Here is a 19,457-nt window from a genome sequence, read left to right on the forward strand (position 1 = left end):
GGGCCGCGGGGTGGCTATAGGGCATAATTGTGGATCCGATCCTTTCGTAGGATCATAATATATTGTATGGAGGTCACCAAGACCGAATCTCTGATCCGATTCAGTGGTTCGACCCATACTTCGTTTTTTCTCGGATCAGTGAACATACCCTTTTGGCAATACTGGCCAAATTTCGAACGTGCCGCGGGGTGGCTATAGGGCATAATTGTGGATCCGATTCTTTCTTTGGATCATAAAATATTGTACGGAGGTCACCAAGACCGAATCTCTGATCCGATTCAGTGGTTCGACCCATACTCAGTTTTTTCTCGGATCAGTGAACATACCCCTTTGGCAATACTGGCCAAATTTCGAACGGGCCGCGGGGTGGCTATAGGGCATAATTCTGGATCCGATTCTTTCGTAGGATCTTAAAATATTGTATGGAGGTCATCAAGATCGAAAATCTGATCCGATTCAGTGGTTCGACCCATACTCAGTTTTTTCTCGGATCAGTGAACATACCCCTTTGGCAATACTGGCCAAATTTCGAACGGGCCGCGGGGTGGCTATAGGGCATAATTGTGGATCCGATTCTTTCGAAGGATCATAAATATTGTTTCGAGGTCACCAAGACCGAATTTCTGATCCGATTCAGTGGTTCGACCCATACTCAGTTTTTTCTCAGGATCAGTGAACATACCCCTTAGGCAATACTGGCAAAATTTCGAACGACCCGCGGGGTGGCAATAGGGCATAATTATGGATCCGTTTCTTTCGTAGGATCTTAAAATATTGTATGGAGGTCATCAAGATCGAAAATCTGATCCGATTCAGTGGTTCGACCCATACTCAGTTTTTCCTCGGATCAGTGAACATACCCCTTTGGCAATACTGGCCAAATTTCGAACGGGCCGCGGGGTGGCTATAGGGCATAATTCTGGATCCGATTCTTTCGTAGGATCTTAAAATATTGTATGGAGGTCATCAAGATCGAAAATCTGATCCAATTCAGTGGTTCGACCCATACTCAGTTTTTTCTCGGATCAGTGAACATACCCCTTTGGCAATACTGGCCAAATTTCGAACGGGCCGCGGGGTGGCTATAGGGCATAATTGTGGATCCGATTCTTTCGAAGGATCATAAATATTGTTTCGAGGTCACCAAGACCGAATTTCTGATCCGATTCAGTGGTTCGACCCATACTCAGTTTTTTCTCAGGATCAGTGAACATACCCCTTAGGCAATACTGGCAAAATTTCGAACGACCCGCGGGGTGGCAATAGGGCATAATTATGGATCCGTTTCTTTCGTAGGATCTTAAAATATTGTATGGAGGTCATCAAGATCGAAAATCTGATCCGATTCAGTGGTTCGACCCATACTCAGTTTTTCTCCGGATCAGTGAACATACTCCTTTGGCAATACTGGCAAAATTTCGAACGGGCCGCGGGGTGGCTATATAGCATAATTGTGGATCCGATTCTTTCGTAGGATCATAAAATATTGTATGGAGGTCACCAAGACCGAAAATCGGATCCGATTCAGTGGTTCGACCCATACTCAGTTTTTTCTCAGGATCAGTGAACATACCCCTTAGGCAATACTGGCAAAATTTCGAACGACCCGCGGGGTGGCAATAGGGCATAATTATGGATCCGTTTCTTTCGTAGGATCTTAAAATATTGTATGGAGGTCATCAAGATCGAAAATCTGATCCGATTCAGTGGTTCGACCCATACTCAGTTTTTCCTCGGATCAGTGAACATACCCCTTTGGCAATACTGGCCAAATTTCGAACGGGCCGCGGGGTGGCTATAGGGCATAATTCTGGATCCGATTCTTTCGTAGGATCTTAAAATATTGTATGGAGGTCATCAAGATCGAAAATCTGATCCGATTCAGTGGTTCGACCCATACTCAGTTTTTTCTCGGATCAGTGAACATACCCCTTTGGCAATACTGGCCAAATTTCGAACGGGCCGCGGGGTGGCTATAGGGCATAATTGTGGATCCGATTCTTTCGAAGGATCATAAATATTGTTTCGAGGTCACCAAGACCGAATTTCTGATCCGATTCAGTGGTTCGACCCATACTCAGTTTTTTCTCAGGATCAGTGAACATACCCCTTAGGCAATACTGGCAAAATTTCGAACGACCCGCGGGGTGGCAATAGGGCATAATTATGGATCCGTTTCTTTCGTAGGATCTTAAAATATTGTATGGAGGTCATCAAGATCGAAAATCTGATCCGATTCAGTGGTTCGACCCATACTCAGTTTTTCTCCGGATCAGTGAACATACTCCTTTGGCAATACTGGCAAAATTTCGAACGGGCCGCGGGGTGGCTATATAGCATAATTGTGGATCCGATTCTTTCGTAGGATCATAAAATATTGTATGGAGGTCACCAAGACCGAAAATCGGATCCGATTCAGTGGTTCGACCCATACTCAGTTTTTTCTCAGGATCAGTGAACATACCCCTTAGGCAATACTGGCAAAATTTCGAACGACCCGCGGGGTGGCAATAGGGCATAATTATGGATCCGTTTCTTTCGTAGGATCTTAAAATATTGTATGGAGGTCATCAAGATCGAAAATCTGATCCGATTCAGTGGTTCGACCCATACTCAGTTTTTTCTCGGATCAGTGAACATACCCCTTTGGCAATACTGGCCAAATTTCGAACGGGCCGCGGGGTGGCTATAGGGCATAATTCTGGATCCGATTCTTTCGTAGGATCTTAAAATATTGTATGGAGGTCATCAAGATCGAAAATCTGATCCGATTCAGTGGTTCGACCCATACTCAGTTTTTTCTCGGATCAGTGAACATACCCCTTTGGCAATACTGGCCAAATTTCGAACGGGCCGCGGGGTGGCTATATAGCATAATTGTGGATCCGATTCTTTCGTAGGATCATAAAATATTGTATGGAGGTCACCAAGACCGAAAATCGGATCCGATTCAGTGGTTCGACCCATACTCAGTTTTTTCTCAGGATCAGTGAACATACCCCTTAGGCAATACTGGCAAAATTTCGAACGACCCGCGGGGTGGCAATAGGGCATAATTATGGATCCGTTTCTTTCGTAGGATCTTAAAATATTGTATGGAGGTCATCAAGATCGAAAATCTGATCCGATTCAGTGGTTCGACCCATACTCAGTTTTTCCTCGGATCAGTGAACATACCCCTTTGGCAATACTGGCCAAATTTCGAACGGGCCGCGGGGTGGCTATAGGGCATAATTCTGGATCCGATTCTTTCGTAGGATCTTAAAATATTGTATGGAGGTCATCAAGATCGAAAATCTGATCCGATTCAGTGGTTCGACCCATACTCAGTTTTTTCTCGGATCAGTGAACATACCCCTTTGGCAATACTGGCCAAATTTCGAACGGGCCGCGGGGTGGCTATAGGGCATAATTGTGGATCCGATTCTTTCGAAGGATCATAAATATTGTTTCGAGGTCACCAAGACCGAATTTCTGATCCGATTCAGTGGTTCGACCCATACTCAGTTTTTTCTCAGGATCAGTGAACATACCCCTTAGGCAATACTGGCAAAATTTCGAACGACCCGCGGGGTGGCAATAGGGCATAATTATGGATCCGTTTCTTTCGTAGGATCTTAAAATATTGTATGGAGGTCATCAAGATCGAAAATCTGATCCGATTCAGTGGTTCGACCCATACTCAGTTTTTCTCCGGATCAGTGAACATACTCCTTTGGCAATACTGGCAAAATTTCGAACGGGCCGCGGGGTGGCTATATAGCATAATTGTGGATCCGATTCTTTCGTAGGATCATAAAATATTGTATGGAGGTCACCAAGACCGAAAATCGGATCCGATTCAGTGGTTCGACCCATACTCAGTTTTTTCTCAGGATCAGTGAACATACCCCTTAGGCAATACTGGCAAAATTTCGAACGACCCGCGGGGTGGCAATAGGGCATAATTATGGATCCGTTTCTTTCGTAGGATCTTAAAATATTGTATGGAGGTCATCAAGATCGAAAATCTGATCCGATTCAGTGGTTCGACCCATACTCAGTTTTTCCTCGGATCAGTGAACATACCCCTTTGGCAATACTGGCCAAATTTCGAACGGGCCGCGGGGTGGCTATAGGGCATAATTCTGGATCCGATTCTTTCGTAGGATCTTAAAATATTGTATGGAGGTCATCAAGATCGAAAATCTGATCCGATTCAGTGGTTCGACCCATACTCAGTTTTTTCTCGGATCAGTGAACATACCCCTTTGGCAATACTGGCCAAATTTCGAACGGGCCGCGGGGTGGCTATAGGGCATAATTGTGGATCCGATTCTTTCGAAGGATCATAAATATTGTTTCGAGGTCACCAAGACCGAATTTCTGATCCGATTCAGTGGTTCGACCCATACTCAGTTTTTTCTCAGGATCAGTGAACATACCCCTTAGGCAATACTGGCAAAATTTCGAACGACCCGCGGGGTGGCAATAGGGCATAATTATGGATCCGTTTCTTTCGTAGGATCTTAAAATATTGTATGGAGGTCATCAAGATCGAAAATCTGATCCGATTCAGTGGTTCGACCCATACTCAGTTTTTCTCCGGATCAGTGAACATACTCCTTTGGCAATACTGGCAAAATTTCGAACGGGCCGCGGGGTGGCTATATAGCATAATTGTGGATCCGATTCTTTCGTAGGATCATAAAATATTGTATGGAGGTCACCAAGACCGAAAATCGGATCCGATTCAGTGGTTCGACCCATACTCAGTTTTTTCTCAGGATCAGTGAACATACCCCTTAGGCAATACTGGCAAAATTTCGAACGACCCGCGGGGTGGCAATAGGGCATAATTATGGATCCGTTTCTTTCGTAGGATCTTAAAATATTGTATGGAGGTCATCAAGATCGAAAATCTGATCCGATTCAGTGGTTCGACCCATACTCAGTTTTTTCTCGGATCAGTGAACATACCCCTTTGGCAATACTGGCCAAATTTCGAACGGGCCGCGGGGTGGCTATAGGGCATAATTGTGGATCCGATTCTTTCGAAGGATCATAAATATTGTTTCGAGGTCACCAAGACCGAATTTCTGATCCGATTCAGTGGTTCGACCCATACTCAGTTTTTTCTCAGGATCAGTGAACATACCCCTTAGGCAATACTGGCAAAATTTCGAACGACCCGCGGGGTGGCAATAGGGCATAATTATGGATCCGTTTCTTTCGTAGGATCTTAAAATATTGTATGGAGGTCATCAAGATCGAAAATCTGATCCGATTCAGTGGTTCGACCCATACTCAGTTTTTTCTCGGATCAGTGAACATACCCCTTTGGCAATACTGGCCAAATTTCGAACGGGCCGCGGGGTGGCTATAGGGCATAATTCTGGATCCGATTCTTTCGTAGGATCTTAAAATATTGTATGGAGGTCATCAAGATCGAAAATCTGATCCGATTCAGTGGTTCGACCCATACTCAGTTTTTTCTCGGATCAGTGAACATACCCCTTTGGCAATACTGGCCAAATTTCGAACGGGCCGCGGGGTGGCTATATAGCATAATTGTGGATCCGATTCTTTCGTAGGATCATAAAATATTGTATGGAGGTCACCAAGACCGAAAATCGGATCCGATTCAGTGGTTCGACCCATACTCAGTTTTTTCTCAGGATCAGTGAACATACCCCTTAGGCAATACTGGCAAAATTTCGAACGACCCGCGGGGTGGCAATAGGGCATAATTATGGATCCGTTTCTTTCGTAGGATCTTAAAATATTGTATGGAGGTCATCAAGATCGAAAATCTGATCCGATTCAGTGGTTCGACCCATACTCAGTTTTTCCTCGGATCAGTGAACATACCCCTTTGGCAATACTGGCCAAATTTCGAACGGGCCGCGGGGTGGCTATAGGGCATAATTCTGGATCCGATTCTTTCGTAGGATCTTAAAATATTGTATGGAGGTCATCAAGATCGAAAATCTGATCCGATTCAGTGGTTCGACCCATACTCAGTTTTTTCTCGGATCAGTGAACATACCCCTTTGGCAATACTGGCCAAATTTCGAACGGGCCGCGGGGTGGCTATAGGGCATAATTGTGGATCCGATTCTTTCGAAGGATCATAAATATTGTTTCGAGGTCACCAAGACCGAATTTCTGATCCGATTCAGTGGTTCGACCCATACTCAGTTTTTTCTCAGGATCAGTGAACATACCCCTTAGGCAATACTGGCAAAATTTCGAACGACCCGCGGGGTGGCAATAGGGCATAATTATGGATCCGTTTCTTTCGTAGGATCTTAAAATATTGTATGGAGGTCATCAAGATCGAAAATCTGATCCGATTCAGTGGTTCGACCCATACTCAGTTTTTCTCCGGATCAGTGAACATACTCCTTTGGCAATACTGGCAAAATTTCGAACGGGCCGCGGGGTGGCTATATAGCATAATTGTGGATCCGATTCTTTCGTAGGATCATAAAATATTGTATGGAGGGCACCAAGACCGAAAATCGGATCCGATTCAGTGGTTCGACCCATACTCAGTTTTTTCTCCGGATCAGTGAACATACCCCTTTGGCAATACTGGCAAAATTTCGAACGGGCCGCGGGGTGGCTATAGGGCATAATTGTGGATCCGATCCTTTCGTAGGATCATAAAATATTGTATGGAGGTCACCAAGACCGAATCTCTGATCCGATTCAGTGGTTCGACCCATACTCAGTTTTTTCTCGGATCAGTGAACATACCCTTTTGGCAATACTGGCCAAATTTCGAACGTGCCGCGGGGTGGCTATAGGGCATAATTGTGGATCCGATTCTTTCTTATGATCATAAAATATTGTACGGAGGTCACCAAGACCGAATCTATGATCCGATTCAGTGGTTCGACCCATACTCAGTTTTTTCTCGGATCAGTGAACATACCCCTTTGGCAATACAGGCAAAATTCGAACGGGCCGCGGGGTGGCTATAGAGCATAATTGTGGATCCGATTATTTCGTAAGATCATAAAATATTGTATGGAGGTCACCAAGACCGAATCTCTGATCCGATTCAGTGGTTCGACCCATACTCAGTTTTTTCTCGGATCTGTGAACTTACCTCTTTGGCAATACAGGCAAAATTCGAACGGGCCGCGGGGTGGCTATAGAGCATAATTGTGGATCCGATTATTTCGTAAGATCATAAAATATTGTATGGAGGTCACCAAGACCGAATCTCTGATCCGATTCAGTGGTTCGACCCATACTCAGTTTTTTCTCGGATCAGTGAACATACCATTTTGGCAATACTGGCCAAATTGTGGATCCGATTCTTTCGTAGGATCATAAAATATTGTACGGAAGTCACCAAGACCAAATCTCTGATCCGATTCAGTGGTTCGACCCATACTCAGTTTTTTCTCGGATCAGTGAACATACCCCTTTGGCAATACTGGCCAAATTTCGAACGGGCCGCGGGGTGGCTATAGGGCATAATTCTGGATCCGATTCTTTCGAAGGATCTTAAAATATTGTATGGAGGTCATCAAGATCGAAAATCTGATCCGATTCAGTGGTTCGACCCATACTCAGTTTTTTCTCGGATCAGTGAACATACCCCTTTGGCAATACTGGCCAAATTTCGAACGGGCCGCGGGGTGGCTATAGGGCATAATTGTGGATCCGATTCTTTCGTAGGATCATAAAATATTTTACGGAGGTCACCAAGACCGAATTTCTGATCCGATTCAGTGGTTCGACCCATACTCAGTTATTTCTCGGATCAGTGAACATACCCTTTTGGCAATACTGGCCAAATTTCGAACAGGCCGCGGGTTGGCTATAGGGCATAATTATGGATCCGATTCTTTCGTAGGATCATAAAATATTGTACGGAGGTCACCAAGACCGAATCTCTGATCCGATTCAGTGGTTCGACCCATACTCAGTTTTTTCTCGGATCAGTGAACATACCCCTTTGGCAATACTGGCCAAATTTCGAACGGGCCGCGGGGTGGCTATAGGGCATAATTCTGGATCCGATTCTTTCGAAGGATCTTAAAATATTGTACGGAGGTCATCAAGATCGAAAATCTGATCCGATTCAGTGGTTCGACCCATACTCAGTTTTTTCTCCGGATCAGTGAACATACCCCTTTGGCAATACCGGCAAAATTTCGAACGGGCCGCGGGGTGGCTATAGGGCATAATTGTGGATCCGATTCTTTCGTAGGATCATAAAATATTTTACGGAGGTCACCAGGACCGAATTTCTGATCCGATTCAGTGGTTCGACCCATACTCAGTTTTTTCTCGGATCAGTGAACATACCCTTTTGGCAATACTGGCCAAATTGTGGATCCGATTCTTTCGTAGGATTATAAAATATTGTACGGAAGTCACCAAGAACAAATCTCTGATCCGATTCAAGGGGTGGCTATAGGGCATAATTGTGGATCCGATTCTTTCGTAGGATCATAAAAATTGTTTGAAGGTCACCAAGACCGAATTTCTGATCCGATTCAGTGGTTCGACCCATACTCAGTTTTTTCTCGGATCAGTGAACATACCCCTTTGGCAATACTGGCCAAATTTCGAACGGGCCGCGGGGTGGCTATAGGGCATAATTCTGGATCCGATTCTTTCGAAGGATCTTAAAATATTGTATGGAGGTCATCAAGATCGAAAATCTGATCCAATTCAGTGGTTCGACCCATACTCAGTTTTTTCTCGGATCAGTGAACATACCCCTTTGGCAATACTGGCCAAATTTCGAACGGGCCGCGGGGTGGCTATAGGGCATAATTGTGGATCCGATTCTTTCGTAGGATCATAAAATATTTTACGGAGGTCACCAAGACCGAATTTCTGATCCGATTCAGTGGTTCGACCCATACTCAGTTTTTTCTCGGATCAGTGAACATACCCTTTTGGCAATACTGGCCAAATTTCGAACAGGCCGCGGGTTGGCTATAGGGCATAATTGTGGATCCGATTCTTTCGTAGGATCATAAAATATTGTACGGAGGTCACCAAGACCGAATCTCTGATCCGATTCAGTGGTTCGACCCATACTCAGTTTTTTCTCGGATCAGTGAACATACCCCTTTGGCAATACTGGCCAAATTTCGAACGGGCCGCGGGGTGGCTATAGGGCATAATTCTGGATCCGATTCTTTCGAAGGATCTTAAAATATTGTACGGAGGTCATCAAGATCGAAAATCTGATCCGATTCAGTGGTTCGACCCATACTCAGTTTTTTCTCCGGATCAGTGAACATACCCCTTTGGCAATACCGGCAAAATTTCGAACGGGCCGCGGGGTGGCTATAGGGCATAATTGTGGATCCGATTCTTTCGTAGGATCATAAAATATTTTACGGAGGTCACCAGGACCGAATTTCTGATTCGATTCAGTGGTTCGACCCATACTCAGTTTTTTCTCGGATCAGTGAACATACCCCTTTGGCAATACTGGCCAAATTTCGAACGGGCCGCGGGGTGGCTATAGGGCATAATTGTGGATCCGATTCTTTCGTAGGATCATAAAATATTGTATGGAGGTCACCAAGACCGAATTTCTGATCCGATTCAGTGGTTCGACCCATACTCAGTTTTTTCTCCGGATCAGTGAACATACCCCATTGGCAATACTGGCAAAATTTCGAACGGGCCGCGGGGTGGCTATAGGGCATAATTGTGGATCCGATTCTTTCGTAAGATCATAAAATTTTGTATGGAGGTCACCAAGACCGAATCTCTGATCCGATTCAGTGGTTCGACCCATACTCAGTTTTTTCTCGGATCAGTGAACATACCCTTTTGGCAATACTGGCCAAATTGTGGATCCGATTCTTTCGTAGGATCATAAAATATTGTACGGAGGTCACCAAGACCGAATCTCTGATCCGATTCAGTGGTTCGACCCATACTCAGTTTTTTCTCGGATCAGTGAACATACCCCTTTGGCAATACTGGCCAAATTTCGAACGGGCCGCGGGGTGGCTATAGGGCATAATTCTGGATCCGATTCTTTCGAAGGATCTTAAAATATTGTATGGAGGTCATCAAGATCGAAAATCTGATCCGATTCAGTGGTTCGACCCATACTCAGTTTTTCTCGGATCAGTGAACGTATCCCTTTGGCAATACTGGCCAAATTTCGAACGGGCCGCGGGGAGGCTATAGGGCATAATTGTGGATCCGATTCTTTCGTAGGATCATAAAATATTTTACGGAGGTCTCCAAGACCGAATTTCTGATCCGATTCAGTGGTTCGACCCATACTCAGTTTTTTCTCCGGATCAGTGAACATACCCCTTTGGCAATACTGGCAAAATTTCTAACGTGCCGCGGGGTGGCTATAGGGCATAATTGTGGATCCGATTCTTTCGTAGGATCATAAAATATTGTACGGAGGTCACCAAGACCGAATCTCTGATCCGATTCAGTGGTTCGACCCATACTCAGTTTTTTCTCGGATCAGTGAACATACCCCTTTGGCAATACTGGCCAAATTTCGAACGGGCCACGGGGTGGCTATATGGCATAATTGTGGATCCGATTCTTTCGCTGGATCATAAATATTGTTTGGAGGTCACCAAGACCGAATTTCTGATCCGATTCAGTGGTTCGACCCATACTCAGTTTTTTCTCGGATCAGTGAACATACCCCTTTGGCAATACTGGCCAAATTTCGAACGGGCCGCGGGGTGGCTATAGGGCATAATTCTGGATCCGATTCTTTCGAAGGATCTTAAAATATTGTATGGAGGTCATCAAGATCGAAAATCTGATCCGATTCAGTGGTTCGACCCATACTCAGTTTTTTCTCGGATCAGTGAACATACCCCTTTGGCAATACTGGCCAAATTTCGAACGGGCCGCGGGGTGGCTATAGGGCATAATTGTGGATCCGATTCTTTCGTAGGATCATAAAATATTTTACGGAGGTCACCAAGACCGAATTTCTGATCCGATTCAGTGGTTCGACCCATACTCAGTTTTTTCTCGGATCAGTGAACATACCCTTTTGGCAATACTGGCCAAATTTCGAACAGGCCGCGGGTTGGCTATAGGGCATAATTGTGGATCCGATTCTTTCGTAGGATCATAAAATATTGTACGGAGGTCACCAAGACCGAATCTCTGATCCGATTCAGTGGTTCGACCCATACTCAGTTTTTTCTCGGATCAGTGAACATACCCCTTTGGCAATACTGGCCAAATTTCGAACGGGCCGCGGGGTGGCTATAGGGCATAATTCTGGATCCGATTCTTTCGAAGGATCTTAAAATATTGTACGGAGGTCATCAAGATCGAAAATCTGATCCGATTCAGTGGTTCGACCCATACTCAGTTTTTTCTCCGGATCAGTGAACATACCCCTTTGGCAATACCGGCAAAATTTCGAACGGGCCGCGGGGTGGCTATAGGGCATAATTGTGGATCCGATTCTTTCGTAGGATCATAAAATATTTTACGGAGGTCACCAGGACCGAATTTCTGATTCGATTCAGTGGTTCGACCCATACTCAGTTTTTTCTCGGATCAGTGAACATACCCCTTTGGCAATACTGGCCAAATTTCGAACGGGCCGCGGGGTGGCTATAGGGCATAATTGTGGATCCGATTCTTTCGTAGGATCATAAAATATTGTATGGAGGTCACCAAGACCGAATTTCTGATCCGATTCAGTGGTTCGACCCATACTCAGTTTTTTCTCCGGATCAGTGAACATACCCCATTGGCAATACTGGCAAAATTTCGAACGGGCCGCGGGGTGGCTATAGGGCATAATTGTGGATCCGATTCTTTCGTAAGATCATAAAATTTTGTATGGAGGTCACCAAGACCGAATCTCTGATCCGATTCAGTGGTTCGACCCATACTCAGTTTTTTCTCGGATCAGTGAACATACCCTTTTGGCAATACTGGCCAAATTGTGGATCCGATTCTTTCGTAGGATCATAAAATATTGTACGGAGGTCACCAAGACCGAATCTCTGATCCGATTCAGTGGTTCGACCCATACTCAGTTTTTTCTCGGATCAGTGAACATACCCCTTTGGCAATACTGGCCAAATTTCGAACGGGCCGCGGGGTGGCTATAGGGCATAATTCTGGATCCGATTCTTTCGAAGGATCTTAAAATATTGTATGGAGGTCATCAAGATCGAAAATCTGATCCGATTCAGTGGTTCGACCCATACTCAGTTTTTCTCGGATCAGTGAACGTATCCCTTTGGCAATACTGGCCAAATTTCGAACGGGCCGCGGGGAGGCTATAGGGCATAATTGTGGATCCGATTCTTTCGTAGGATCATAAAATATTTTACGGAGGTCTCCAAGACCGAATTTCTGATCCGATTCAGTGGTTCGACCCATACTCAGTTTTTTCTCCGGATCAGTGAACATACCCCTTTGGCAATACTGGCAAAATTTCTAACGTGCCGCGGGGTGGCTATAGGGCATAATTGTGGATCCGATTCTTTCGTAGGATCATAAAATATTGTACGGAGGTCACCAAGACCGAATCTCTGATCCGATTCAGTGGTTCGACCCATACTCAGTTTTTTCTCGGATCAGTGAACATACCCCTTTGGCAATACTGGCCAAATTTCGAACGGGCCACGGGGTGGCTATATGGCATAATTATGGATCCGATTCTTTCGCTGGATCATAAATATTGTTTGGAGGTCACCAAGACCGAATTTCTGATCCGATTCAGTGGTTCGACCCATACTCAGTTTTTTCTCGGATCAGTGAACATACCCTTTTGGCAATACTGGCCAAATTTCGAACGGGCCGCGGGTTGGCTATAGGGCATAATTGTGGATCCGATTCTTTCGTAGGATCATAAAATATTGTACGGAGGTCACCAAGACCGAATCTCTGATCCGATTCAGTGGTTCGACCCATACTCAGTTTTTTCTCGGATCAGTGAACATACCCCTTTGGCAATACTGGCCAAATTTCGAACGGGCCGCGGGGTGGCTATAGGGCATAATTCTGGATCCGATTCTTTCGAAGGATCTTAAAATATTGTACGGAGGTCATCAAGATCGAAAATCTGATCCGATTCAGTGGTTCGACCCATACTCAGTTTTTTCTCCGGATCAGTGAACATACCCCTTTGGCAATACCGGCAAAATTTCGAACGGGCCGCGGGGTGGCTATAGGGCATAATTGTGGATCCGATTCTTTCGTAGGATCATAAAATATTTTACGGAGGTCACCAGGACCGAATTTCTGATTCGATTCAGTGGTTCGACCCATACTCAGTTTTTTCTCGGATCAGTGAACATACCCCTTTGGCAATACTGGCCAAATTTCGAACGGGCCGCGGGGTGGCTATAGGGCATAATTCTGGATCCGATTCTTTCGAAGGATCTTAAAATATTGTATGGAGGTCATCAAGATCGAAAATCTGATCCGATTCAGTGGTTCGACCCATACTCAGTTTTTTCTCGGATCAGTGAACATACCCCTTTGGCAATACTGGCCAAATTTCGAACGGGCCGCGGGGTGGCTATAGGGCATAATTGTGGATCCGATTCTTTCGTAGGATCATAAAATATTTTACGGAGGTCACCAAGACCGAATTTCTGATCCGATTCAGTGGTTCGACCCATACTCAGTTTTTTCTCGGATCAGTGAACATACCCTTTTGGCAATACTGGCCAAATTTCGAACAGGCCGCGGGTTGGCTATAGGGCATAATTGTGGATCCGATTCTTTCGTAGGATCATAAAATATTGTACGGAGGTCACCAAGACCGAATCTCTGATCCGATTCAGTGGTTCGACCCATACTCAGTTTTTTCTCGGATCAGTGAACATACCCCTTTGGCAATACTGGCCAAATTTCGAACGGGCCGCGGGGTGGCTATAGGGCATAATTCTGGATCCGATTCTTTCGAAGGATCTTAAAATATTGTACGGAGGTCATCAAGATCGAAAATCTGATCCGATTCAGTGGTTCGACCCATACTCAGTTTTTTCTCCGGATCAGTGAACATACCCCTTTGGCAATACCGGCAAAATTTCGAACGGGCCGCGGGGTGGCTATAGGGCATAATTGTGGATCCGATTCTTTCGTAGGATCATAAAATATTTTACGGAGGTCACCAGGACCGAATTTCTGATTCGATTCAGTGGTTCGACCCATACTCAGTTTTTTCTCGGATCAGTGAACATACCCCTTTGGCAATACTGGCCAAATTTCGAACGGGCCGCGGGGTGGCTATAGGGCATAATTGTGGATCCGATTCTTTCGTAGGATCATAAAATATTGTATGGAGGTCACCAAGACCGAATTTCTGATCCGATTCAGTGGTTCGACCCATACTCAGTTTTTTCTCCGGATCAGTGAACATACCCCATTGGCAATACTGGCAAAATTTCGAACGGGCCGCGGGGTGGCTATAGGGCATAATTGTGGATCCGATTCTTTCGTAAGATCATAAAATTTTGTATGGAGGTCACCAAGACCGAATCTCTGATCCGATTCAGTGGTTCGACCCATACTCAGTTTTTTCTCGGATCAGTGAACATACCCTTTTGGCAATACTGGCCAAATTGTGGATCCGATTCTTTCGTAGGATCATAAAATATTGTACGGAGGTCACCAAGACCGAATCTCTGATCCGATTCAGTGGTTCGACCCATACTCAGTTTTTTCTCGGATCAGTGAACATACCCCTTTGGCAATACTGGCCAAATTTCGAACGGGCCGCGGGGTGGCTATAGGGCATAATTCTGGATCCGATTCTTTCGAAGGATCTTAAAATATTGTATGGAGGTCATCAAGATCGAAAATCTGATCCGATTCAGTGGTTCGACCCATACTCAGTTTTTCTCGGATCAGTGAACGTATCCCTTTGGCAATACTGGCCAAATTTCGAACGGGCCGCGGGGAGGCTATAGGGCATAATTGTGGATCCGATTCTTTCGTAGGATCATAAAATATTTTACGGAGGTCACCAAGACCGAATTTCTGATCCGATTCAGTGGTTCGACCCATACTCAGTTTTTTCTCGGATCAGTGAACATACCCTTTTGGCAATACTGGCCAAATTTCGAACGGGCCGCGGGTTGGCTATAGGGCATAATTGTGGATCCGATTCTTTCGTAGGATCATAAAATATTGTACGGAGGTCACCAAGACCGAATCTCTGATCCGATTCAGTGGTTCGACCCATACTCAGTTTTTTCTCGGATCAGTGAACATACCCCTTTGGCAATACTGGCCAAATTTCGAACGGGCCGCGGGGTGGCTATAGGGCATAATTCTGGATCCGATTCTTTCGAAGGATCTTAAAATATTGTACGGAGGTCATCAAGATCGAAAATCTGATCCGATTCAGTGGTTCGACCCATACTCAGTTTTTTCTCCGGATCAGTGAACATACCCCTTTGGCAATACCGGCAAAATTTCGAACGGGCCGCGGGGTGGCTATAGGGCATAATTGTGGATCCGATTCTTTCGTAGGATCATAAAATATTTTACGGAGGTCACCAGGACCGAATTTCTGATTCGATTCAGTGGTTCGACCCATACTCAGTTTTTTCTCGGATCAGTGAACATACCCCTTTGGCAATACTGGCCAAATTTCGAACGGGCCGCGGGGTGGCTATAGGGCATAATTGTGGATCCGATTCTTTCGTAGGATCATAAAATATTGTATGGAGGTCACCAAGACCGAATTTCTGATCCGATTCAGTGGTTCGACCCATACTCAGTTTTTTCTCCGGATCAGTGAACATACCCCATTGGCAATACTGGCAAAATTTCGAACGGGCCGCGGGGTGGCTATAGGGCATAATTGTGGATCCGATTCTTTCGTAAGATCATAAAATTTTGTATGGAGGTCACCAAGACCGAATCTCTGATCCGATTCAGTGGTTCGACCCATACTCAGTTTTTTCTCGGATCAGTGAACATACCCCTTTGGCAATACTGGCCAAATTTCGAACGGGCCGCGGGGTGGCTATAGGGCATAATTCTGGATCCGATTCTTTCGAAGGATCTTAAAATATTGTACGGAGGTCATCAAGATCGAAAATCTGATCCGATTCAGTGGTTCGACCCATACTCAGTTTTTTCTCCGGATCAGTGAACATACCCCTTTGGCAATACCGGCAAAATTTCGAACGGGCCGCGGGGTGGCTATAGGGCATAATTGTGGATCCGATTCTTTCGTAGGATCATAAAATATTTTACGGAGGTCACCAGGACCGAATTTCTGATTCGATTCAGTGGTTCGACCCATACTCAGTTTTTTCTCGGATCAGTGAACATACCCCTTTGGCAATACTGGCCAAATTTCGAACGGGCCGCGGGGTGGCTATAGGGCATAATTGTGGATCCGATTCTTTCGTAGGATCATAAAATATTGTATGGAGGTCACCAAGACCGAATTTCTGATCCGATTCAGTGGTTCGACCCATACTCAGTTTTTTCTCCGGATCAGTGAACATACCCCATTGGCAATACTGGCAAAATTTCGAACGGGCCGCGGGGTGGCTATAGGGCATAATTGTGGATCCGATTCTTTCGTAAGATCATAAAATTTTGTATGGAGGTCACCAAGACCGAATCTCTGATCCGATTCAGTGGTTCGACCCATACTCAGTTTTTTCTCGGATCAGTGAACATACCCTTTTGGCAATACTGGCCAAATTGTGGATCCGATTCTTTCGTAGGATCATAAAATATTGTACGGAGGTCACCAAGACCGAATCTCTGATCCGATTCAGTGGTTCGACCCATACTCAGTTTTTTCTCGGATCAGTGAACATACCCCTTTGGCAATACTGGCCAAATTTCGAACGGGCCGCGGGGTGGCTATAGGGCATAATTCTGGATCCGATTCTTTCGAAGGATCTTAAAATATTGTATGGAGGTCATCAAGATCGAAAATCTGATCCGATTCAGTGGTTCGACCCATACTCAGTTTTTCTCGGATCAGTGAACGTATCCCTTTGGCAATACTGGCCAAATTTCGAACGGGCCGCGGGGAGGCTATAGGGCATAATTGTGGATCCGATTCTTTCGTAGGATCATAAAATATTTTACGGAGGTCACCAAGACCGAATTTCTGATCCGATTCAGTGGTTCGACCCATACTCAGTTTTTTCTCGGATCAGTGAACATACCCTTTTGGCAATACTGGCCAAATTTCGAACGGGCCGCGGGTTGGCTATAGGGCATAATTGTGGATCCGATTCTTTCGTAGGATCATAAAATATTGTACGGAGGTCACCAAGACCGAATCTCTGATCCGATTCAGTGGTTCGACCCATACTCAGTTTTTTCTCGGATCAGTGAACATACCCCTTTGGCAATACTGGCCAAATTTCGAACGGGCCGCGGGGTGGCTATAGGGCATAATTCTGGATCCGATTCTTTCGAAGGATCTTAAAATATTGTACGGAGGTCATCAAGATCGAAAATCTGATCCGATTCAGTGGTTCGACCCATACTCAGTTTTTTCTCCGGATCAGTGAACATACCCCTTTGGCAATACCGGCAAAATTTCGAACGGGCCGCGGGGTGGCTATAGGGCATAATTGTGGATCCGATTCTTTCGTAGGATCATAAAATATTTTACGGAGGTCACCAGGACCGAATTTCTGATTCGATTCAGTGGTTCGACCCATACTCAGTTTTTTCTCGGATCAGTGAACATACCCCTTTGGCAATACTGGCCAAATTTCGAACGGGCCGCGGGGTGGCTATAGGGCATAATTGTGGATCCGATTCTTTCGTAGGATCATAAAATATTGTATGGAGGTCACCAAGACCGAATTTCTGATCCGATTCAGTGGTTCGACCCATACTCAGTTTTTTCTCCGGATCAGTGAACATACCCCATTGGCAATACTGGCAAAATTTCGAACGGGCCGCGGGGTGGCTATAGGGCATAATTGTGGATCCGATTCTTTCGTAAGATCATAAAATTTTGTATGGAGGTCACCAAGACCGAATCTCTGATCCGATTCAGTGGTTCGACCCATACTCAGTTTTTTCTCGGATCAGTGAACATACCCTTTTGGCAATACTGGCCAAATTGTGGATCCGATTCTTTCGTAGGATCATAAAATATTGTACGGAGGTCACCAAGACCGAATCTCTGATCCGATTCAGTGGTTCGACCCATACTCAGTTTTTTCTCGGATCAGTGAACATACCCCTTTGGCAATACTGGCCAAATTTCGAACGGGCCGCGGGGTGGCTATAGGGCATAATTCTGGATCCGATTCTTTCGAAGGATCTTAAAATATTGTATGGAGGTCATCAAGATCGAAAATCTGATCCGATTCAGTGGTTCGACCCATACTCAGTTTTTCTCGGATCAGTGAACGTATCCCTTTGGCAATACTGGCCAAATTTCGAACGGGCCGCGGGGAGGCTATAGGGCATAATTGTGGATCCGATTCTTTCGTAGGATCATAAAATATTTTACGGAGGTCACCAAGACCGAATTTCTGATCCGATTCAGTGGTTCGACCCATACTCAGTTTTTTCTCGGATCAGTGAACATACCCTTTTGGCAATACTGGCCAAATTTCGAACGGGCCGCGGGTTGGCTATAGGGCATAATTGTGGATCCGATTCTTTCGTAGGATCATAAAATATTGTACGGAGGTCACCAAGACCGAATCTCTGATCCGATTCAGTGGTTCGACCCATACTCAGTTTTTTCTCGGATCAGTGAACATACCCCTTTGGCAATACTGGCCAAATTTCGAACGGGCCGCGGGGTGGCTATAGGGCATAATTCTGGATCCGATTCTTTCGAAGGATCTTAAAATATTGTACGGAGGTCATCAAGATCGAAAATCTGATCCGATTCAGTGGTTCGACCCATACTCAGTTTTTTCTCCGGATCAGTGAACATACCCCTTTGGCAATACCGGCAAAATTTCGAACGGGCCGCGGGGTGGCTATAGGGCATAATTGTGGATCCGATTCTTTCGTAGGATCATAAAATATTTTACGGAGGTCACCAGGACCGAATTTCTGATTCGATTCAGTGGTTCGACCCATACTCAGTTTTTTCTCGGATCAGTGAACATACCCCTTTGGCAATACTGGCCAAATTTCGAACGGGCCGCGGGGTGGCTATAGGGCATAATTGTGGATCCGATTCTTTCGTAGGATCATAAAATATTGTACGGAGGTCACCAAGACCGAATCTCTGGTCCGATTCAGTGGTTCGACCCATACTCAGTTTTTTCTCGGATCAGTGAACATACCCCTTTGGCAATACTGGCCAAATTTCGAACGGGCCGCGGGGTGGCTATAGGGCATAATTCTGGATCCGATTCTTTCGAAGGATCTTAAAATATTGTATGGAGGTCATCAAGATCGAAAATCTGATCCGATTCAGTGGTTCGACCCATACTCAGTTTTTCTCGGATCAGTGAACGTATCCCTTTGGCAATACTGGCCAAATTTCGAACGGGCCGCGGGGA

Source organism: Bidens hawaiensis, unplaced genomic scaffold, assembly GCF_021521415.1.
Source record: "Bidens hawaiensis isolate Kalapana, Puna unplaced genomic scaffold, B.hawaiensis_p1.1 tig00006709_1, whole genome shotgun sequence".
Taxonomy (NCBI): Eukaryota; Viridiplantae; Streptophyta; class Magnoliopsida; order Asterales; family Asteraceae; genus Bidens; species Bidens hawaiensis.